Raw genomic sequence first — 23,958 nt, 5'->3', positions numbered from 1 at the left:
GAACGCAATTTTTATGGCTTCTTTCCTGGGAACACAGGAAATGACCAGAATACGAGGAGTGTTCAAAAAATAGCAAGCCTCCAAGTAGCAAATGTCTACTTCCAGACATAAACAGATAACAGTGAAAACTGATAAACCTAAAAATTGCAGATAAGCATCTTCTATAGAAAGATGAAAGTAAATATCACAAGGAACAGCTCAAGAGTTGAAAGTCCTGGAAACAAGGATGGAAGGTAGAAGGTAGTAGATTAAGGGATGGCTGTTTTTTTCATATAAGTCATTCATAAAATTAGTTTTTTTACACCAGGTGTATATGATACTGTGATAAATATAGAACTGTTAAAGGGGTCATATTTCATAAGCATCAGAGTTTAAAGGTAATGCATCTCACATAGCCCAGTGCAGCTGGCTTGGCAGAGCCATTTTGCCAATATTGTGTTTTCTGCTATACTCCCCATAGCTGCCTCCTGGGGAGGGTGTTCCTGCATCTCTTACTGACAGTTCAACATTGGCATAAGCAGGGAAACAGATTGGCTTTTGTTGGCTTTTTTTTGCTTACCACAAATACAAAGATTGTATTGAAGTTTAAAAGAATATTGTGATACCAAGTTCACCAAGCATTGCTCCGTGCAGGATGTTATATTTTACAAGGCTATAGTTTCAGAAAGACTGGAAGAGTCCACTGTACCTCTTTTCCTCATGTGACTGTGCAGAAGGACCCCATGCTTGGTTTAATGCTCTGCCACTGCTGTCTTAAAATTCTTAATAATTTTTGAGAAAGGGGCCAGCCACACATTTCATTTGGCCCCAGGCCCTGCGCATCCTGCAAACTCTCTAGGCAGTTCTGCATGTGCCTTAAAGTCAGGACTAAATTTAAGGCTTGAACAAAGATAGCACATTAGTTGAGGTTTTAGTGTACTTCTTTTCTATTCCCACCGCCCCCACCCATCTCTCCCTCTCTCCCCTTCTATCAGTGATTCTTAATCCAGGTGCTCCTGATATTGTACGCAAACTTCTCTGTGGACAACTGAACATTCAATCTTTTGGAGAGTCTACTTAGCTTATGTCAGGGTTTCAAAAATTCTGAAACCCTAAAAGTTTAAGAACCACCAGTTTACATGAGCTTTGACCAGCTAGTTCCTCTTTATAACTCAGCAGAAATGTGTAGCCCATTCTAAGTCCCCTCTCCGTTTTGTTGGTTGTAGGTGGTATTGAATTATAACTATATCATGTGTTAATTCTGTAGGCTGAACCATGTGCTTGCATCTCATCACCAGGCATCCCTTCCGGGAGAGGAGATCACACCAGGCAATGGGCAACCTTCCCTTGTTAAAATGGTTGGAAATGGCCCAGCTGCTAGTCATATTCTCTTCTTAGGCAAAAACACAGGTGCTTAAAAACAAAATTCTTGCTGTGGCTCTCCATCCAGGAGAAGTCATTTTATTTATGTAAGGCAGCTCATCTAAAGGAAAATTCATTTGATAGAGTGTGGCTTTAAGAGTTACTTGCCTTTAATGGAATCCTCTTGATAATAATAAACTGAAAAATATACTCAAAGTCTGTTAAAACTGGATGGGTTCCTAGAGACGGATGGGAACTGCTCTTGCAAAAGGCTTTAGCGTATGTTAAAGCATTTTAGGGACAATTTGCCAAAGTTTATTTAGCCTTGTGATTTTGACAGCTTAAATGGACCCTTTGAGATCTATCTTCCTCAAACACACAGATTCACTAGCTTAATTAACAAGAGTCCCAGAAAAGCAGGGGACCGAGTCTTAGTTCTAGCAGCTTGCTTAGGATTCTAGAGTTAGCAAAGGCTCTTCACATGCCCAAACTGCTACCTTTGATCTCAATTCTCTTGGGGTATGCAGGATCATCCCCAAAGTTCAGGCAAGGAAACCTGAAGTCAAAGAAGTGCATAATGTGTCCAAGGCCACAGACCAGGGGATGGTGGCGTTGGACTCCTATCCAGTTGTCCTTCCACCTCTCCAGTTATGGGAGGCATCCGAGGTCATGACCCTTCCCAGTCGGGTTCTCTGCAGTCTCAGACTTTGTGGTGGGAAGCTGGGTGGCTCCAAAGGCTCTTTTGGGAGGCACTGGCAGCCACTTCTTACCTGTGTGCCCTTAGGCAGGTCACTTTACCTCTTTCTGCCTAAGTTTCTTCAAGCTCACAATGGAAACAGTAATACTCTCCACCACATAGAATTGCGATCAGAATTAAAGGAGCTGTTTGTAAAAACATTTTTTAAAAAGCCCTAGCTCATAATAAACACCATGGTATCCACTGGTAGTAATAGGGATGCTAATTATCCTTATACCTACCAATATTGGAAATCATTTTTAAGAGCTTCAATAGTTTGGCAGCAAAAACAATTAGGAGGCAAAAAGGAGAATCTTGGTGTTTTGATTTACACACTTGGAGCCCGAGGTGGGGAGACTGTGTTCGTTGTTAGCCCTTTGTTCTTTGCGTGTTGCCTCACGGTGTCCTCAGGTGGTTTGATGAAGAGCTAAGAAAGGCTTTGGGCTGACACTGCCCATCAGATGGCATCAGTGTATTTTAATGTGCTTTGCCTCTTCCCCCATCTTGCAATGAACAGTGGCTTTAGGATGTCATGAGCACAAAGGTCTCTTGAAAATTAATTTTGCTGTTCATGTGGAGCAAATTTTTGGAGCAGAGATGTTTCCTCTGATAACTCAGACTGCTAACAATTCTGTGGTTGTCGGGTAGAAAGTGAACAACAGGCCCTGCTCATTTTTAACAGAGGCATTAAAAGGAGATTGAGGTCATTCCTTTAAAGATGACTTTTAAAGTCACATGCAATCTGCTGCCCCTTCTTTGTCCAGCCAGTCAGTGGCCCCCACAAGCCAACCCACAGACGGGATCTTTCCCTGGAGAAAGGAAGAAAGGCAACCAGCAGCTGTTCCACCAGATCACCTTCTCTCTTCCTTGGTCAGTTTCAGCTGGGAAGTTAAATGCACCTCCCACCAACCGCGCCAGCTGCATTCTTTAACTGACATCTCAGACGCCATCTCTTAATAACAGGATCTGTTTTGGGAAAGGGTACCTCCTCCCGGAGACCATGTTTTCAAGGTGCCCAAGAGGTAGGTGCACTGAGCACCTTGCCTACCATTTTGAGCTGTGTTCAGAGGAAAATCCTAGTAGGTAACCCATGAAGGAAGCCTTAAGAGTGGCTCTGTTTTGGACAGGGGATTCAAACCTTCTCTTCATAAGTTTCCTATTACAGTTGTTGACCATTGGGCCAGACATTCCTCTGAGGCACGTCATAATAATGTAAGCTGAAAAAGCAAAACATAGAAGGAAAGCAGGATGACAAAAATACCATGTACATGTACAAAGAGTGTAGCCTGATGTATATAATTCTGTCCCCATCCATATTGAGAATCACTTTAAATTCTTCAGAGATTGAATATCTGATAAGACCCAAGACTCAATTTCTCCTCCCCACCAGGCCTAACTATCTCAATACCACCCAGAGACCCCCCTAGCTGTGCTCTGATTTCAGCATCATGGATACATTTGGAAAACCATTTGGTACATAAGAAGTCTTTGGTAAGAGAGAAGGCCTAGAATTAATGTCTTTTAACCAAAGCGTGAGTGTAGGCTAATCACACTGCTTGTGAAGTAAACCTGCTGGTGGGAAGCAGGGCAGAGACAAGTCAGGGAGGAAAGGCGTCCGTCAAGACAACCCGCTGTGTGTTTGTTGGAGTAGCTTTGTGTGACTTCCCCTTGGGTAAAGCTGTTATTCAGGTAACTAGGCGAGCTTGATAAGCATCAAGTGCAGAGCAGCAGAAGGGGTGACTTTAATGCGTCCTGAAAATGCCATGTGCCTTTGTCCTTCTACCTCCCAGGGTGGGTAGAAACACACAGAGCTCGCTGCTGCTGTCCTATCCCCAGGGCCCGACTTTGCTTTCTCAGCTACAAGGCCCTAGTTTTACCCAGCCATAATGGATGCTGTTCAAGAAAAACCTGGAGAAGTCAGATTCTTGCACCTGCCCCTCTAGGGGAGCTGAGGGCCAATGGGGGAAGATGGGGTGCGTCTCAGTTCAGAAGCCCCACAGCCTAGGTCGGCATGCAGGAGTCAGGACAGGACGCTTTCTGAGCTTGGAAACTGGTGACTCACGCAGAGATCCAGTTCTTCTCCAGACTCATTTTCAGAGTTGATCAAGGTCTCAAATTTTTCCCCTGTCAAATTGTTATGGAAGATTGAGTCAGATGATGCAGTGTCGCCAGGGGCTGGGGAACAGACTCTTTCAGACCTTGCTGCTGGCAGCATGATTTGGTAAGATCTCCAAGGTGGGTACCTTGGCATTACCTGGCCAAAAAAGAGAAAATGCACGTGCACTCTGGGAAAGCCATCCCACTTCTAGGATTTAGTCCTGTCAATACTCTACACATACACAAAATGCAGTATTACTAGGATAGTCACTGCAGCATGTTTGAAACAGAAAGAGAGTGGGAACAACCCAAATGTCCGCCACTAAATGATGACACATACATACGAAGGAATTCAATGCTGCCATTAAAAATGAGGGTCAGCTCAGTACATTCTGATACAGAATTAGCTCCATGATAATACAAAGTGGAAAGAAAAAGTGCACAAAACTGTGCATGATATACTACTATTTGCACAAAGTGTACACTTATGTATGTATAGGCTTGTGTATGCATGGCATTCCTCTGGAAGTATCCACAAGAAACTGGTTAACTGCTGCTCTTTTTAGGGAGGAGAAGAACATGGTGACTGGGAGACAGGAGAGGAGAGAATCTCTTTGCATTAAATACCCTTTTCTAACTTTCAAGCATGGACTATATTCAAGTATTCATTTTTTTAATATGGGAAAAAAAACACTTAACTATAAAAGGCATAATGACTATTACCAGGAATTCTTCTAATGTTCTCAGAAGTCCCAGATCAGTCTTAGTGCACTAAAGTCCAAGTATTGGCAGGGCTGTTTCTTTCTAGAATCTCTAGGAGAAAATCCAGCCCCTGCCTTTTCCAGTTTGGAGAGGTTGCCTGCATCCCTTGGCACATGACCATCACTCTGACCTTGCTTCTGTGGTCACATCTCCTTTCTGACTCCAACCCTCTAGACTCTTAAAAGGACCGTTGTGATTCCACTGGACCTCCCAGGATAATCTGAGGTAATTAACAGATTCTAGGGGTTACAACATGGACATTTGGGGGGGCCATTATTCAACCTACCACAGGGAGTATGGAAGGAAACACATCTGTTTCCTCTTTATTCCTTCCCACCCGTCCTCTAGGAAACAGAAAGAACCCTGGTAAGCACCTGACACTGCCAGCCCCAGCTCCCTGCGGGAGGGCTCACTGCGTTAGAGGCCACCCACCCCCGCACCTCCCGGGCACCCGTGCTCTTGACCTAGCCCTCCTCCACTTCTCCTCGCTGATGAGCATGGCAGTCAGGTCCACCCGGAAGGCCTGGAGACCCCCACTCCGGGATAGGACATCTGAGGTCCCACCACATTCCCCTGGCAGTTCACTGGGACCTCCACATCTCAGCAGGGGCTGAGGCCTTCCCTGGAGAGTGCACTGCATCCTGTCTGTGGATGTTTCTGGCAATGCCAGACCCACTGGCCAGAACCTTGGAGGGTAAGAGAGCTAGGATTTAAAGAGTGCCACAGGCGACCCAGTCAGGGACCTTTTTTATAAAATGTTGACCAGTGACCCCTTTATTAATGTTCTTCCCATGAGCTCTTGGGTTTTAAAACCTTTCTGCCTTCAAAACAATTTACATTTACTAAGAGACCATGTATACAGTCACAGACTAAGACATAATTTCTATTAAGCTTTTTAAAATACTGAAAAGTAAACAAAACCTTTCCATGATCAAAATGTGGGCAAAGGGTTTGTTTGTGTTTATACAGAGGATCAAAGCCTAATTTGGCTACCCAGAAAATGAATTAAGATACGATATGAAGAAGAACTTCCAACATCAACATCCTCTGGAAGAGTCATTCCAGAAGATGATCATAAACTTCAACAAAGATCCTGGCGCTGTTGCAGTTGTAGCTGCATTCATCCCACCAGTTCCTGGACTTGCCATTGGAATGAAGAAGGAGATATCTAAGCTGGCCTGTGCCAGGAAAACAACAGTAAAACAGTAAAAACAATACAGTAAAACAACAAATTTGACTGGATCTATACTGTCAGAACTCAACCAAGAATTAGGAGAAGTACAAGTTGCAGTGCTCCAAAATCGTGCAACTATAGACTATCTACTGTTAAAAGAACATATGGGATGTGAACAGTTCCCAGGAATGTGTTGTTTTAATTTGTCTGATTTTTCTCAAACTATTCAAATTCAGTTAGACAATATCCATCATATCATTGATAAGTTTTCACAAATGCCTAGGGTACCTAACTGGTTTTCTTGGTTTCACTGGAGATGGCTGGTAATTGTAGGTCTGCTTTGGTTATGTAGCTGTATTCCTATTATGTTAATGTGTGATGCAATTCAGTTAGTAGTTTAAAACCTATACATGCTTATGTTACTCTACAAGAAGATATGTCAAAGAAATAATCAATCTTCCCATGTTTTCTTCCATCTGCTACTTCTATAGCTTCTCTTCTTCCTTCCTAATTACAACCCTTTAGTAGAATTTGTGCCTCATATAGAAAATTACCGAGTATCATAATTCTTCCAAGTGGTAAAGATACGTCAAGACAAATGCTGGGCATAGAAGCCACAGGGCATAAATCTGCAAAGAAGTAAAAAGCTAACCTTTTCTAACAATATTGCTTCTCTCTCACTTACCAACTTTACATTTCCCTGTATGGCCCCAGAAGATGACTGGTTAGCCAGAGACGGGTAAGATTCCTCAAGGGAGGAACAACCTAAGACAGGCACAGTCGCAGGGAAGCCATCAGGTGAGAAATTGGGGATCAACAGAGGTGAGGCTTAGAACCTCACCACCCCTGTTTTGAGAGAAATCTGCATCCGTGGATGTTTTGTTGCCCTTGTCTAGCTTGGATTAATACTTAGTCTATAGGTACAGACCTGATCATCTACATTTGTCCTCTTACAGCACTAAATTATGTTTTCTACCTTTATCTTGCATCTACCTACCACTTCAGCATTTTATTAAAAATAAAAATAATAATAATAATAATAAGGGAGAAATGTGGGATTCACATATAAATCAAGTATAAAAATCAAACGAATAATCATATCTGACTTGATTGTTTATAGTTCATGATGCATGATCAAAACTGAAAGTTTCTGTGATATGACTGCCCTTGCACTGTTCACCATGTAAGAACTTATTCACTATGTAAGAACTTGTTCACCATGTAAGAACTTGTTCGTTATGTTTCAGAAGATTGGAGACTGTTGAGAAGAAATAGGCTTGGGATTGATTAATGACTGTGCATTGAGTCCCCTATACAGAATTTTATTGTTGTTAACAACCATTTGATCAATAAATATGAGAGATGCCCTCTCAAAAAAAATAAATAAATATGGTCCAATTTCAAAAAAAAAAAAAAACCTTTCCACATCTAGGAATAAAAGTCTTAACAGTCCAAGAAATCTAAGTTGGGAAACCTGGACACAGAAATAACAGCAGAGACAACAGCAATGTCAGTACCGGTGCACAGGACACTGGGCTGAGCATCAGGATGCCTGGAGTCCAGTCCCTCTCTGCCATTCACCAGCCATGCAAAGTTGGAAAGTCATTTACCTGCTCATGGCCGCAGTTTTCTTGTCTGAAAATCACAGGCCCCTTCCAGACCCTCTGATTTAAGTGGCTCAGAGTAGGATTCAGAACTTGGTATTTTCAAAAGTCCCCCAGAGGATTCCAGTGTGAAGCCAGGTTGAGACCACTGGTTGGACAGGATCTAGCTGCCCCAGAAAACACCCCCGGCCTGTGTCTGGTTGCTGGGTCCAGTGCACCAAAGGGGAACACCTGGGCCTCTAGGAGAGTAAGGGCAGCTGGGAAGGCAGGTGGGGTGGTCTGGAGGAGAAAAGCAGGCCAAGAAATGCCTAGAGGCTGCAAACATTGGCTCCCAAGGGGCATGGGCCCCCGATGAGGCCATGCAGAAGAGCTCTTGGCACTTCTGACACTGCTCATCAAGTCAACAACAGCCAGAGCCGAATGTGATTTGAAAGCTTCTGAAAGAGACATTGCAAATCAGGGTCATAGCCTGGGCCAGTCAGCAGGCTGCTGCCCACACTTGCCCTGCTCTCGCTCCAACCCTTCTTGAGGGGACATCTCCCCACTGCACTCACCTTGCCTGAACTGAATGATTTTTCCACCAAGTCATACAGAGGCAGCATTTGGGAGCAACATTTGGGAGATATGCCTGGCTTTGGCTGGCTACTAAAACTTCTCCATGAGCTTTTCCTAAACAGGAAAGAGAGAGGCCTCCCAGCAAGGCTGATTTCTCAGACAATGGGACCCTGGTAGGCCAAGAGGCAAGGGATAGAGGTGTAAGCTGGATGTGAGTTGAGCCATGTGCTAATGTCTACTAGGGAATAGTGCAGAACTTAAAGGAGGCCAGGATAGGGCAGGATATGTCACCTAGCTGAGATCATATGACAAGCTGGTGTCCATATCAGAAGGAGATCTAGGAGGAAGCCAAAGGCAAGCTGAATGTAAGAGTCTTCTTTTTCTGGGGACATAAAGGAAACCACTGTGTTTCTTCTTTGCCCTGCTACTCATACCCTTTGTTCTATAGAGGATCAAGAGGAACCCCTCGCTTATTCTAATTAGCCATTAGCCACCTGTTTCTCTGACATGTGATGATTTTGTTCTATGATTAGAGTGACCTAGGTATCTAAACCAAAAATTGAGAAACACAGTTCACTATCCATTGTTTTGGTGGTAGGTTTTTTCCATTATTTGTGTAATCTATGTAAACAAAAAGATTGCAAGATAGAATACTGAAATTTAACCCATGATGAGAAACCTAGGATTCTAAGATGAAGTTCTGAGACTTTGTGGTGCCATACCATCAAAATTCATTGTGGGGGATGTCAGCAAAAATGATGGACTAAGGATCTCTGAAACCCCTCTCCTCCATAAAAATACTGGCAAAAATTATCAAAATCAATTTTTTCAGAATTATATAAATTAACCAAAGGCTTGCAGCAATCCAAGGTACACTTACTCAAGAAAAATGGCTGAATCTTGTTACAAACAGAGAGCTTTCTGGCATTTTAACTTGTTCTATCTAGCCCCACTCCCAGATCAGCCGAACTCTTGAAAACCAACAGCCCATAATCACAATGAAAACCAGCAGCCTGGCAGCCACAGGAGAGGTCAGAGCAGGGTTGGAACTACTTCAAAGCTCCATTTCCAGAGAACTTTCATTATTTGACCAGTCTGGTGGGTCCCTGGAAGACCCTGTTAAGAAGGCTGTCTTTATTTGACATGACTCAGACCTCCCTAAGTACAAACAGCGTTTTCTTTAAAAGACATTTGTCAGAAACTATCAGAGACAGTTGTTTAACATCATGGCTGCCTGAGACAGTAGATAAGACTTGAGGCAAACAATAGGCCAACCAAAAAAACTTAAAAGGAAAAGCTGAGGAATGAGTTGTACATAGGAGGCTTTGAAAATTTCTGAAGTATTCTGGGGAATTTAGAAAGCTGCACATTTGAATAGGACTCTGGGCCTTCCCAGATTTGTGTCACGCTCAGGAAAGACCTGAGAAGGCCTTAAGCTTTCAGCTCTGACTGAGGACCTGTGCAAGCAGGAAGTAAAGGCTAACACAAATTTGTAAACTATTCTCTGAGTGTTGAGAATATGCCCCCAATACATACACAGAGCCCCTTGCAAAGATTAGGAGACATATTGGTTCTACGCACTTAAGGAACCTCTGTCTAATAATTAGCATACCATTAAGCTAAATGGGGCAGACTTCTTGGCTACCTATGAGAAAAAATACAGACTTCACAGAATTAATTCAGATAAGCCAGTAAACAAACAACAATACAAAAATGACAAACACAGGAGAGAGGCAATAATCTGATTCCCAGAGTTGCCATATTATATTATTTTAAAGGTCTGACCTATGACCTAGCAATTCAACTCTTAGGAATATACGCAAGGGAAATAAAAATATTTGTTCACTCAAAAATATGTACACAAATGTTCCTAGCAGCCTGCTATTTGGCTATTAATATGGTCAAAAATAAATAAATAAAAGGAAACAAATAAATGTCCAAAATGGATAAATGGATAAATAAAATGTGATATATAAATACTATGAAATATTACTTGGCAGTAAAAAGGAATGGGGTATTAAAACATGTTACAACATGGATCAACCTTGAAAACATTATGCTAAGCGAAAGAAGCCAGTCACAAAAATGGTGGCTTTAAACATTTGCCTTTCATCCCTCCTACTCTGCATGATATTAGATAATGAGCAGAGATTAGAAAAATGGTCAGGATCCTGGAAATCATCATTTTATCTCATTTAGCATTGATCTATATCATGAGATTATTTCTATTTGAAAACAATGTAGCCACAGAAAAGGCAATTATCTAAGCTGCCTTAACCTTTACATCCTATGTAAACAATAATAATTCAGTTTATAAAAAGAGCAACAGGTTTCTTTTGATAGGCCAGAGTTTAATTGCTTTCCTGGATAAACTCATTGTTTTCTACATAAAGGCACAAGTCAATGAATTCAATGAATTCATCTCAGTTCAGTGAGCACTACAGTTTTTGGCTGTGCTAATGACCTATTTAGAGATGCATTACGTTTCTGAATTTTCCTCAGCAGTTGTCTTTAACCAAGGGTCTTGCACATCAATTGTCCCATAATCTTTAGGGCACTGGTGTGGGAAAGAAACAAAAGAAAAAACAAGTTAATTGTATTTTGTAATTGGTAAAAAAACTACCATTTGAGGGCAAAATCGCTATGTGCGTTGATACTGTAATCAAAATGACTAGCAATGGAGAAGGCTTTCAGGCTTAGTGGCTTATTTTAAGCTTGGGCACAGAGAATAAAGTGTGTAGCAGCCACATATTTGGTTCTGATCAGAATCACTCAGGTTTTTTCTCTATAATTGCATAACCTTGGCCATAGGTCTGTGCTGCTTTTTATTCTACTATTTTGGGTGTTGGGTGCATCTAATCATCCTGCTGGGGTTCTAACACAGGTCATCTAATTTTGCAGGGTCATGGCTCTGATTAAATCACCATGGTATTAAGCACAAACTGGAGTCTCTGGGATTCACAAAAGTCTGCCCTGGACTCAAGCCATCTCTCTACCCTCCTGTTCTGCCACCCTGGCACAGTTTGCCGCTGCCTTGCCCCTGGCTATGGCCACTTGATCCAAGAAAGAAGAACTGGAACTGGGGCAAAATTTAAAAGAGACAAAAAGTGAAGGACATTTTACAAAACACCACCTGTCCAGTATGCCTCAAAACTGTCAAGGTCATCAAAAAGAATGTAAGTCTAAAAAACTCACAGTCTAGAGGTGCCTAAATGTAATGCAGTTCTGTGGATGGAACCCAGGGACAGAAAAAGGACATTGGGTAAAAACCAAGGAAATCTGAATATACTACGGAGTTTAGTTAGAAGAAAGTGTCCTTGTGACAAATGCACCATAGTAGTGTTAACAATAGGGAAACTGGGTATAGGAACACTTTCTAATATTCTTGCACCTTTTTGGGAAATCTGAAACCTCTCTAAAATCAGGAGTTGATTAAAAATACAGAGAGAAACGCAGAGACCAAATGGGATTGGAGCTGAGTATTCTGGCACTACCATTCTGTTGCCGAGGTCCCTGGAGCAGCCCTAATTCCTGTCCAGCCTTACGATGTTTCTCTGATTCCACAAGCTCTCTCAATGTCCTCCCCATCGTCTTCATATGCTGAAGTTACCCAGGGATGAATTCTGTTGCAACCAAAGGCTTTTACCATCAGGTTCTGTTCTGAGTCCTTAGGAAGGAGGTAGTGGCAGCTCACAATTTTCAAGGCAATGTTTGGGCCATAACACAGTGTTCTATAATTTTCATGCACTTCTTAACCAAACTTTTTAGTAGGCTCACATTGGAGCAGCACATATTTTAGCCCATCCTCTTCTCATAGCATGTGATCTCTACACACTTCTATACAGAGATGGCCCCATACCCACGGCAGACATTGCTAACTGATCACCACACTCATTCCCTGAGCATGAATGCAGAGATAGATGGTGGGTGATACTGTATCTTTGTATAGCAACAGTTGGTAACTACACAATGTGGTGAGCATTTTGCCATGTATATAATTGTTGAATCACTATGCTGTACACCTGAAATGATGTAATATTGTATATCAGCTATACTTCAGTTAAAAAAAAAAGATGCTGGTGGTGTCCTACCCAGGTCCGCTTTGTCGGCAAGTACTTCCGTCTCCCAGCTGCTGTGAGTGCCGGCTGCTAGAGGCTCACAGCTGTCCTCATCTGCAGAGAATCACGCTCAACAAAATGAGAGGTGCCTCACCCCAGGCAGCCTGCAACCAACAGCTAGTGAATAAGGGGCAACTCTTGCCCTGGACTAGTAAGTCCAGCCTTCTTGCCTCAAGGTGGGACCAACTGTGAGGTGTGATTCGTGCACCAGGCCCCCCATGGAATCAGGCTGAAGCTAGGCTGCCACCAAGACCACATCCTGATGCAGCTACTTCCCCTCCATCTGGCTTCCTTCACCCCCTTTTGCCAGAGAGGCTTCCCTCAATGAACTCAGAGCATCTGAATCCATCTCGGGGTCTGTTCGGGGACCCTGAGCCGGGGGCATGTGATGCGGAGTCCTTTCTCAAGATGGGGCCTGTCCAGCCACTGGCACACATGAGGAGAAACCTATTTGACATCTCTCCTGGGGGTATAGTGACATAAGAAACAGGGCAAATTATTCCAGCACTAAAGACATCAACAAAGAAGTGAGAAGACTAGATGACCCACTAACATGACCACTGGCCTCTGCAAACCAGAGAAGAGTCTGCAGCGTGGAGAGTGAGCAGCCTTGTGACTTCTTTGTTGAGACACAAGGTTTAGGTATAGTTTGGAGACCTGTCCATCCATATTTCTTCTTCCTCTGGCCCCCATGCAGGACAAGTTTTTCTGCAGGAGTGATGTCTGCAGACAAAGTGGGAAAAGGTGAAGTTAAAGAGATACAGTCCTTCCTCCAAGAAGCTGTCCTGTCTAACAGAGGAAGGCACTTCTCACTCCCTCTGGCTGGCTGTTCTAGTTATAGAGAAGGTTCACTATCTTAACAGCAGCCCTGCAAGTGGCATCTGGGAATAAAGATGCAGTTGAGCATCTTTATTATTAAATATAATCTTGCTTTTCCCGTGCTATTGCTCAATACCAGCTGAGTTTTACAAAAAAAAAAAAGGAATGTATTGGATAGGAAATGGGTAAGACTGCTAAAATTCAAACCCAAAATAGTTGTGGAAACAGATAAATTAAAACCGATTTCTCTCAGGCTGACATGTGGCTTGATGGCATAGATCTTGAGGAGGGTACAAACTCCTGGCACCTTGTTGATTTGTCATCCCTAGAGTGTCATGCTTATCCACTGGGCGCCCAACATGGTTCTAAATTTCCGGCGCTGGGAAGTGGGAAAGGGCAGAGGAGGGTGGACCTGTGCTTCCTTTCAAGAAAATGATCTGGATCATATTTCACTCTGGCTCACTTTCCATTGACAAGAGAGTTGGATACACAATCTCACCTATACATGGGAGGCTGCGGAAAGGGGGGTTCAATCTGGGAGTTCAGCTAAACATTGAGTGTTCTATCACTGTGCAAGACAAGAGATGGGCATCTGGGGACAGCTAGTGGAGAGATAAGATGCCAGGAGTGCAGGTAATGACCTCAAAGGAATGACACCATCTGAAGGAAACTGGGTTCACTTGAAGGCCTCACACAGTCCAACCCAGTGCCTCTGGAAGACTTCACCAGATTCTGTCTTCCTCTTGTAGCATCATGCCCTCTGCCATCCATTTGCTTGGGCCAGTGACATGTGGACAGAAGTGATCTGTGTTACTTTTGGGCAGAAGCTTTAAAGGCCAGCACATGGCTCATGGTCTCTCTCCTCCCTCTGCCACGAGACCAGTGATAGTCTAGACACAGGCTGCCAGATCAACCTCTGAACTGCAGGTGATGTGAGCAAGGTCAGCTTCCCTGCGATGGGCTTACAGCCCGAGTGAGAGATAAACCCTGATGTTGCTGCAAGACACTGGGGTGGCCAGCTTGCTGGTGTCATACCAGCATATTCCAGCCAAGCCTGACAGACTCAGTAACATGTCCTCCTGCCAGGGCATCTCCAGTGGAATCTTTGTTCAAACAGTACAGCCTGTTGACCTAAGAATAATGGTACAAATGGCTGCCTTTTATTGAACACTTACAATGGGCTACGCCCTAATAATGGATCATCATTAAACGTCTCTTGGGGCTGATAGTCGATTTACGCTTGGCTCCTAATTCTTTCCCTTTATAACTCATCATTTCAATGCACACATGTTACTACTATGTTACAGCTCAACCTGATGAATCTTTGCAAAATAAGCCCTACCCATAAATATGTTTGTTTTCTAAGTTCAGCTTTTCATAAATGTCAGAACTGTAAAATGATATCCTACTAACTAAGAAAAATGTGATAATATGAATGTTTTTATTGTTAATGTACTACAGACAGACCTTGGTTTATTGTGCTTTACTTTATTATGCTTTGCAAATACTGTGTTTTTATGAACACTTGTGACCATCCTGAGTTGAACAAGACTATCAGCACCATCTTTCCAACAGCATCTGCTCACTTCATGTCTGTGCATCACATTTTGGTAACTCTATCAAAATTTCAAATTTTTCATTATTATTACTATGTGTGTTACAGTGATCAGCGATCAGTGATTACAACTTGCTAAAAGCTCAGATGATGGTTAGCCTTTTTAGTATTTTTAAATTAAGGTGTGTGTTTTTTATGCATAATGCTATTGCACTCTTAATAGACTATGTTTACTGTACAAACATGACTTGTATATGCACTGGGGAATCAAAAAATTCATTTGACTCACTTTACTGTGATATTAATTTCTCTTTAGTGGTCTGACACAAAACCTGTGGTGTCTATAAGGATCTGCACTTACCACTAAATGGACAGCTAGGATCCTTGGACTGCAAGCAGGAGAAGACCCAACTAGAAGTAGTTAAAATGATAAGGCTGTGCTTCACTGACTCCTTCAAAAGCAAGGGCAGGGGGGTCCTATGGTTGGTTCATTGGCTCTCTGGTGCCATTGACCCAGGTGTCATTGACTGACTGCTCTGCAGTCCTTACCTCAGTGATGTCTCTTCTCCCCCTGCTGGTCTGCCACCACCCAAGCACTATATCCACTTATGACAGCATCTGGCAAAAGAAGAGAAGATAAAGTCAGTGTTGTCTCACTTATCACTTTCCTAAGGCAGGAAAGCCATTTTCTGAAGCCCCACGTGACCCCCTCCTGTGCCACACAGGCACTTTACCCACGCCAAGCCACAAGCAAGACTAGGAAGGCAACATCCTAGCTCTTTCAGCCCCCACTGTGGGAATCTGTGTGGCTACATCAGTCAGAAGAAGCTAGGTTGTGCTGCAATAACAAACTCCCCCAAATCTCAATGGCTTACTATGACTCACTTCATTTTCACACTTTCATAGCAAAAGTCCATGAAGTCTCTCAGGGATCTAGAGTGCTCCATTCGTACCGTGAGGCCTCCTCAGTCTGTACAGCTGGGGGAGAGGCGGCTGGAGGGTCATCCATCAGTTCCTCTTAATTTCAATCTGTAAGTCATTTATGTTACTTCCACCTACTCTAATCATACCTTGTCCCATGACCCTGCCTTGCTGCAGCAAGCTGGACAGTGTGTACAGGGACAGAAGAATCCCTGTCTCTACCATACTAGCTTTTCCTCATAATCGCCACTCTCTCTGTTTTCCTGTGCCCCTTCCTCCATAAACTCCAATACTATCACCACTACCCCCTAGTTTAAGTTGTCTCCCCACTCCTCAGATCCCCCATGGGTCCCCATCCTTCCTGCATCTTAATGAACACAGCACCTCCAGTGACTTCTGCTAAGTCAAAAGCATTCTTTTCTCCACCTGCTGCTGCTCTCCAGAAGAGGGAGGGGTGAGTTTGGGGAGCCGTGGACAGAGGAAGGAGGACATTGGGAGTCTCCCATTTCAAGTGCAGTTTGCTTTTCCCTAAAATGTCTAAAGAACTATTCCAACTTCACACTGTGAAAATTAGTTTCCTGAAGAAAACCTGTTTTAGCTCTACACAAGAAATGCAGATTCCTCCTGTTGACACTAATATCGACTTAATAATTTAGTTGGGTTAAAAAAAGATACAATAGTGCAATGAAATCTTAGCAAAATATTAAATACATTTATTTCTGTGAAATGGGATTATGAGTAATTTTAATTTTCTTCTTAACATCCAAACGTAATCCTTTAATAAAAGGGATGGGGGAGGACTATTTTGAATAACTCAAGCTTTTTTTTTACAGTTCCAAGGTATCTCTTTTCTACACTTGCTTTCTGGGTGACCAAGAGAAGTTCATTCCCAGCACAAATATCAAGTATAATTATCAGGGATTAGTTTTCTTGTGGGGAGGCAGGAGCCAGGGACAGGGGGAAGGATATTTTACCTGAACTTGGTGTTGAAACCATCTATGCAATTTTCAGTTCCCAGAAACAATCCTTCAGCCTGCCTAAAACATCTTCAGAGCCTAGCTGACAGTGATGAGGTTTGACAGAAAATAAAATTCCAATCATTTTTGTCCAGAATTTTTGAGAACAAAGCTGAAGAGAGAAAAGAATCTCCATCACCCCAAGGCTTTCTTGAGCTGCCCCCTGTTATTTATGACTCTCACCATGAACAAGTCTCACTGTTTAAAAGGACAGTGGTTTGGAGACTGCTGGCTACAGACTCGAGCCCTCAGCCTTGGGCCACCACCAGTTCCAGCCCCTTTCCTGTCAGAGTGGATGGAGAACAAAATGGATTCCAGTGACAGACAACGCGCTGCGGATGGTGCTTCTCTCGGACAGACTAACTGGACTGGAACAGGTCCCCTCGAGAATGCCCCTGGGCCCTTCTCACCCACTGGGTGTGTTCCCTTTGAGCTCTCCACTCCTCTGAGGCAGGAGGAATGGGGGGATGGAGTTAGACGGTCTCCACTCTGAACAAAAACAGTCCTGGAGTTCTCCCCTGACATCCCAGCTCACCAAGCTCAACGTTTGTTGGCTTTTCTGACCATAACTGGTAATAAAGACTATGCACTCAAAAAAAAAAAAACCCTCAGAGTCAGGTATGTGTAAGCTGCCTCAGAAGAGAAAGGAGATTTTTGATGGACTGTGAGCCACGGGAGACTCTGAGAATATTCGGACCACACAGAAGCCACGAGAAAGAAAACAGAATGGGAGAAAGGCTCAGCTGAGTGCCACATTCAGGTTTGGTATTTGCTGCTTCTACAATAAAGCAAGTTCAAACTCTAGCCTTCCCTGGAGGCAAAGTGCAAAAGGTTGGCACATTGACTGCACACCAAGGGCATTTTCCTAGGGAGAAGATCTTTAGTGTTCAAAAGAAAAATACACTGTGATTTGACCGAAAGGGGTTATCACATTTCCTGAACTGCAGGCTGCTGTTTTTTCTTGGGACTGTGGAAACCAAAAGAAGTTCTAAACTAAAGAAATGGGAACCTTTGATGTTAGCATCGGGTCTTAGTTGTTGGGAATCAGTAGGAATAATAGGCCCATGTCCTGGGGGGAAGTGCTCAGTGATGTCAAAGCCATGGTGCACAAGGGTTCTGGAGACAAGCAGAAGCAACACTGTCCAGTTATATGATGCTGGGCAAAATCTAGGGATAGAGCCAGTCTCAGTTTCTCTACCTGTAAGAGTAAATAAGACCTGGGTATACAGTGAAAGCTGGTTGTTTCCCTTCTGCTTACAGTGGTACTTCCCTGTCTGTACACAGGTGCCCTTGGCTCTCTGTATACACAAACTGCCACATGCACTGATATCCAAAAGGTTTATTTAAGTCATGGTTTCATTGCTATTTTTTAGCATTAGTTCATTGGGGTTTTTGTTTGTTTGTTTTTAATAACTTAGTGAAGAAAGTTTGTCAGGTGGTCACTTATCAGTGAACAATACTGCAGAGTCTATTTACACAATCCTCCCTGGATTAAAGCATTTGTGGTTTATTTTCCTAGTAGCCACTGTGATCCCCATAACCCAGAAAGTCTCATTCATGGCTCTCTCCTGAGAGACTTGACAGAGGCTGGTTAAATATTTAGAAATTTCTCTTTAAAGAAAGGATCTGAAAATGAGTCCACTCAAGCTGCTGGAATGTGGTCCTCAAAGTGACATTTAAACATCAAGGTTGTAATTAGGCTTTGAGGATTTTTTTGAGGGGCCATGGTGATTTTATAGTTATTAGTTTTTTCAAAGTCAGTATAGATGATACCTGTTCATAACTGTCATACACAATTCATGGCTCTAAAGATTAAACATATAACTGAGTGTTCACTTTCAGATTTCAGTGAGTCATTTGTGCTGTTTCTTATGAATTCTCCACCAACTGAAGAAAACACAACTAGAAATCCAATTCCACAGCTAGACTCAACAGTTCCAGCAGATGCTGCTTTATTCGAGGAAGCGAGACGTCTAGTTGACAGAACCACTCGAGAAGGTAAGAGGGGCAGGCCTCACAGATGGGGCACCAAGGTGGCAACTTAAGGATGATCACTGACTAACAATCCTCTGTCGGTGAGAATGGTATGCTGCGATGGTGTGTTATATCCTGGGAATTTCCCTTTCTTGAGAAGGAAGAAACATGCAGTCCCTGAGAATTTAGAGAGACCCAGAACCAACTTCTCCAGGTTCACCTGTTAAGACCTGGCTGCCCGAAGCCAAGATGAGAGAAACTGAACCTCAGAGAGGGAACTGGGGATTCATGGGCTGAGCTTCTGACACACCTCCTGACACATAAGAGCAGAAGCACATGTCAGCTCTCAATAGCTCAGAGATGTCACAGGGAAAATTTCATTATCCAGAGCACCACTATGAAAAACTGCCTCATTGAGCTATTTCCGTGTCCCACAGAGGACTTGAAGAAATTTTGCTCTATTCATCTCTGGACAATGAATTCTTTACCAGAAAAACTCTTCACAGCAGCAGGAAACAGCCTGAAACTGACTAATTTCCCAATATAAGCCATACCCCACTTCAGGATGAAGGATGATAAAGCTTCCTTGGGCTGTCACTTCTCAAATATCCCTGGGTGTGGACATCCATCATCATTACAAGATGAAAAGTAGAGCCACCTTCCTTATTTGCATTCTTTCATTGAATAAAACAGATAATCTCAGACATAAAAAACACATCCTCATTTTTTCCATGGGATTTAACATAACTATTTCATTTTGATTGAAAAAAAAAAAGAATAGGCCATAAATACATTTCTTTACCAGAATTATGCTTTAAAAATGTTTTTTCACCACTGCAGCACAGCAAAATGTCTCTGATCTGCTCCTTATTGGGAAATAGTCCCTCTATGAGCAAAAAGCCTCCCTTAAGTGTAATTTCTTGTGTGTCTTCTTGAATATAGATAGTAGTATTCAGCCAGCCCATTGTTAGCCATTCTAGTTAGCAAAGATTGTTGAGCACCATAGTGTAACAGGCCCTATGCTGGGTTTCTATACAGGAATGTCACAGGGATATGGGATATGCACAGGGACAGCAAAATACAAAGGTGAGAAGGCAGTTCTGCCTGGTCATGTTTTAAGAGAATTCTTCCAATAAGAGTGTGATTTGAGTCTTAACAAATGAACTATTATTTGTCATTTGTTTACCTCCCCAGGACGCATGTAATAATGAACCTTGAAAAACACCAATGCCAATAGAACCAACTGATTTTTTACAAAGCTGCAAAATCAATTCAGTGGTATAAGGTGGCCTTTTCAGCAGACGGTGCTGGAGCAATTGGATGTGCATATGTAAAACAGGAAACAAAAATCCCTTCAGCATGTAAACCTCACACTTTCTACAAAAAATAATTCAAATAGTTCATAAGCCTAAATGAAAAACATAAAACTTTAAACTTCTCATAAGAAAACCTAGGAGAAAACTCTTTGTGATCTGAAGTTAGGTACAGAGTTCTTAGGACAGCAAACAAGATACAGCTGTTAAATTGGACTCCATCAAAATGTAAAACTTTTGCTCTGTGATAAATACTGCTAAGAGAATGAAAAGAAAAGCTACGTATTGGAAAATCACACACCTGCAAAGAAGGAACTTGTATCTAGAATTTACCAAGTGCTTCCCAAAATCAGCAGTCAGAAAATGAACAGCCCTGTTTTTTTAAAAAAAGTGAAAAAGCTTAAACATTTTACCAAAAAAGCAATATAGGTAACAAATAAACACATCAAGAGCTCTTCATTTAGTCCCAGGCAAATGCAAACTAAAATGTTCAGAAGGTACCACTGCACACCTATTAGAGTAGCTAAATTGAAAATCTGGTAACAGCAAGTGCTGGTAAGGAGGCAGAGAAAGCCTAAGCATGCCTTATAAAAGTAAACATAAGCTTACCACATGACCATGGCCCAGCAATCCACTCTTAGGCATTTACACAAAAGAAATGTAAGCAGATGTCCAGTCAGAGATTTGTGTGCAAATGCTAATTCTAAGTTTTATTCATAATAGTCAAAAACTGGAAACCACCCAAATGTCCACCATCAGGTGACCGGGTAAACAAGTTGTAGTTCACCCACTGGCAACTTGGGTCGGCACCAGCAGCAGAAAGGAACAAACCATGGACTCCTACAGCAGCATTCGTGACTTGAAAGGTGTCATGCTGAATGAACAAAAGCCAGATGCCAAAGACTACATACTTTGTGACTCCCTCCACAAAACATTCTAGAAAAGGAGACCTCACAGTGAGAAAAAGAAAAGCAGCAGTTGCCAGGGACCGGAGGGGAGGGTGAGATGGCCTGCAGCAGGGCTCAGAGGAATTTTTGGGGTGGCAGAAATGGGGTAGCATAATTACAGTGGTGGTCACATGACTATATCCATTTGTCAAAACTCATCAAATTGTACCTAAACTTATTTCCCACTGATTTTATTGCATGTAAATTATACCTCAAAAAGGCTGATATTTTAAAAAATCAAAGGGAGGTAAAAACTCATACCTGAGGCCAAGAAATTTGGAAAAGGCACAGCAACGGAAAGATTTGCTCTAAGAGATACCAAAATATACTCTAAGGTTATCATGATTTTAAAAGTGTGTTGCGGCACTGCAACACACAACTAGATCACCTGACATAAAGAGTCCAAAATCAGATCAACATACATACTTAGCAAATGATATAGGCAGCAATTTACATTAGTGGGGGAAAAAATGGACTCTTGAAGTAGTGGAATTGAAATCTGGATTCCATTTGGAAAAAGAATCAGCTTAGCTCCATCATTCACACCATTCTCAAAAATTAAATCTTAATTGGCTAATTGATCATTGACCTAGTTGTGAAGGCTCACTCCATTGATTTCATTACCCCATTAAATGTTTAGGAGACCACTTAGTGGGTTACGGTAGGGTCTCACTGTAAACAAGAAGAATTCTACCCTACACCCAGACTGATGGTAGTTACTCCTGCCTTCTCCTGTGGGGGGGGGGGGGGTGCGCTATTCACTACAGCACACAGAAGGAGGCAGAGAGACGCAAAGTCCCTGCTGGCTCTCATGAGACGCTAGAGGGTGAGCCCCGAGACCCGAAGTGAACAGATGACGGCAGAGGGTTTTAACATCACCCGGTGAGGCGGGAATAGCTACAATTCTGTCTCTTTGTAACAGGAGGAATTTTTCAGAAGTCCCTTCAAGGAGCAGAAGGGAGGCTGCAGCTTGGGATGGAGGAAGCCAGGGAAGTATTCCGGGTGGTAGGTTAGCCAAAGGCCTTCTGCAGACAAGGAGGGCTAATGGCTGATACTCGGCGTTAAGCTGTTGGTGTCCTCCAGAATGAATTTCCCTCTGTCACCTCAAGCCGTTTGTAAAGACTCCTCACGCCCAAATATCTTGGCTGGGTCATCTTGGGGAAAATGACAGAGTGCAGGAAAAGTTCTTCTCCCCTATTCCTGACACTCCTTTCCTGCACACTTAGCCTAACATGGATGTCACTTAGCATAACGCAGGCCTCTCTCTGGACCCACCTACAGTGACAACGTAATCGTTTGTTGGAAAGAGTTACCAGGTCACATCCCACGGCCCTGGCTCCCTCCTTGTCCGTTAGACCCAGCCTGATGGAGATCTGGGACCCATGCCATTTGGTCTGTTCCTCCTGAAGGTCAGATTGACAGGCCTGTGTCTGACCCCATGGTTTCTATTAGCATGACTGAGCCTGGGGGCCAACTCTCCTTCCCTTTTTTCTTGTCATTGGTTACTTCAGGATTCAGGCAAGGAGGACAGGATGTAATTTACTGAGCTCCCCAAACCCCAGCAAGGGGTTCATGTAAAATAAAAGCCTCAAGAGTCATCCAAGTAAACAGCAAACCCAGGGCAGGCTCCTGTGGGAACGTTCCAGAACACAGAGTTGAGGAAATTTTCCTTCTCTTTGATAGTCTTTGATTCTTGTTCTAACTCATTCACGTTGTCTCCAGGGTCCTGGCAGACCCTTTCCAGAGTCTTCTCTCTCAGGAACTTGCCTCAAATTTCCAGCGCAGCATCTGGAGCTGTGCAAAGAGACCTAAGCAGTGTGGGCCACAGCTGCCGCCAAGTGGATAGAGTGACCGCTGAGGCGACAGGCAGAAAGGGCCTTTCTCTGACACTTCTCCCAAAACCGTGCTGCTTTGGCTCCAAATGGCAGAAGTTTCTTTGTTTGGTTTTGGATTTTTGGCGGGGGTGAAGAGGGTGCAGAAGAAAAAGGCGTAAGTTGTTTTTAATAATAAAAAGGCAGTCAGTCATGGAGGATGTCTGGCTCCAGCCCAAACAAAGCTTATGGGAAACACTCCATTCTGAGCAAGCCCAAAACCATTCCCAGTAGCTCCAGCCAGCACCAATTACGTCGCCCTCACTTTGGCACTCTGCCTGTCGCCAGTGTGAGGCTTGGAATCATTGAGTCATTGGGTCATTGAGTCCACTCACCTCTACCAACCCTTCCCACCTTGCACATGGGAAACAGACTTGGGAGATGACCTCTCTTACCCACTTGGTAAGCAGTGGCAAGACCCAGCCTGGAAGCCCAGACTCCAGCTGCCCTGGAGGAGGGTGAGCTCCTTGATGACATAGGCCTGGCGTCTCCTAGGAAGAAGAGGAGAGGACCAACATTGCAAAAGAACCCACTGTGTTTCCATCACTGGGCCAGGGGTATTGCTAGGGTAGGTGACTTTGGGCCTGTGCTCCCAGCCTCTTCATTGGAGGGCACTGTCACAGGCCAGACTGCATATCACAAGCAGCTCACAGGCTGGAGCCCGAACCCCCAGGACCTCAGCATGTGATGTCTTTGGAGATGGGGTCTTCAAGAAGGTAACTAAGTCACAATGAGGCCATGTGGGTGGGCTCTAAGCCAACAGGATTGGTGTCCCTATAAGAAGTGGAGATTAGGCGCCAGACACACAGACGGAAGGCCACATGGAGACACACAAGATGGCGGCCATCTGCAAGCTGAGGAGACAGGCCTCAGATGAGATGAAATCTGCTGACATCTTGATCTCAAATTTCTAGCTTCCAGAATCATGAGAAAACAATTTCTGTTGTTTAATCCACCCAGTCTGTGGGACTTTGTTATGGCAACCCTAGCCGATTAATACAGGCATCCACCCCCATCCAACCCATGCTTCTGCACCAGACCCCTGCCCTCTGGCTGTTGCTTACTGAGCCACACAGACTCGGTTTCAAGAGCAAGAATTGAGAGTCACAGGGAGCAGCCCTGGATGCAGAATCTTGTCTCTAGGGACACAGGTGC

The sequence above is a fragment of the Manis javanica genome, chromosome 3, assembly GCF_040802235.1.
Source record: "Manis javanica isolate MJ-LG chromosome 3, MJ_LKY, whole genome shotgun sequence".
Classification (NCBI taxonomy): domain Eukaryota; kingdom Metazoa; phylum Chordata; class Mammalia; order Pholidota; family Manidae; genus Manis; species Manis javanica.
Note: the sequence above shows the minus strand (reverse complement) of the source record.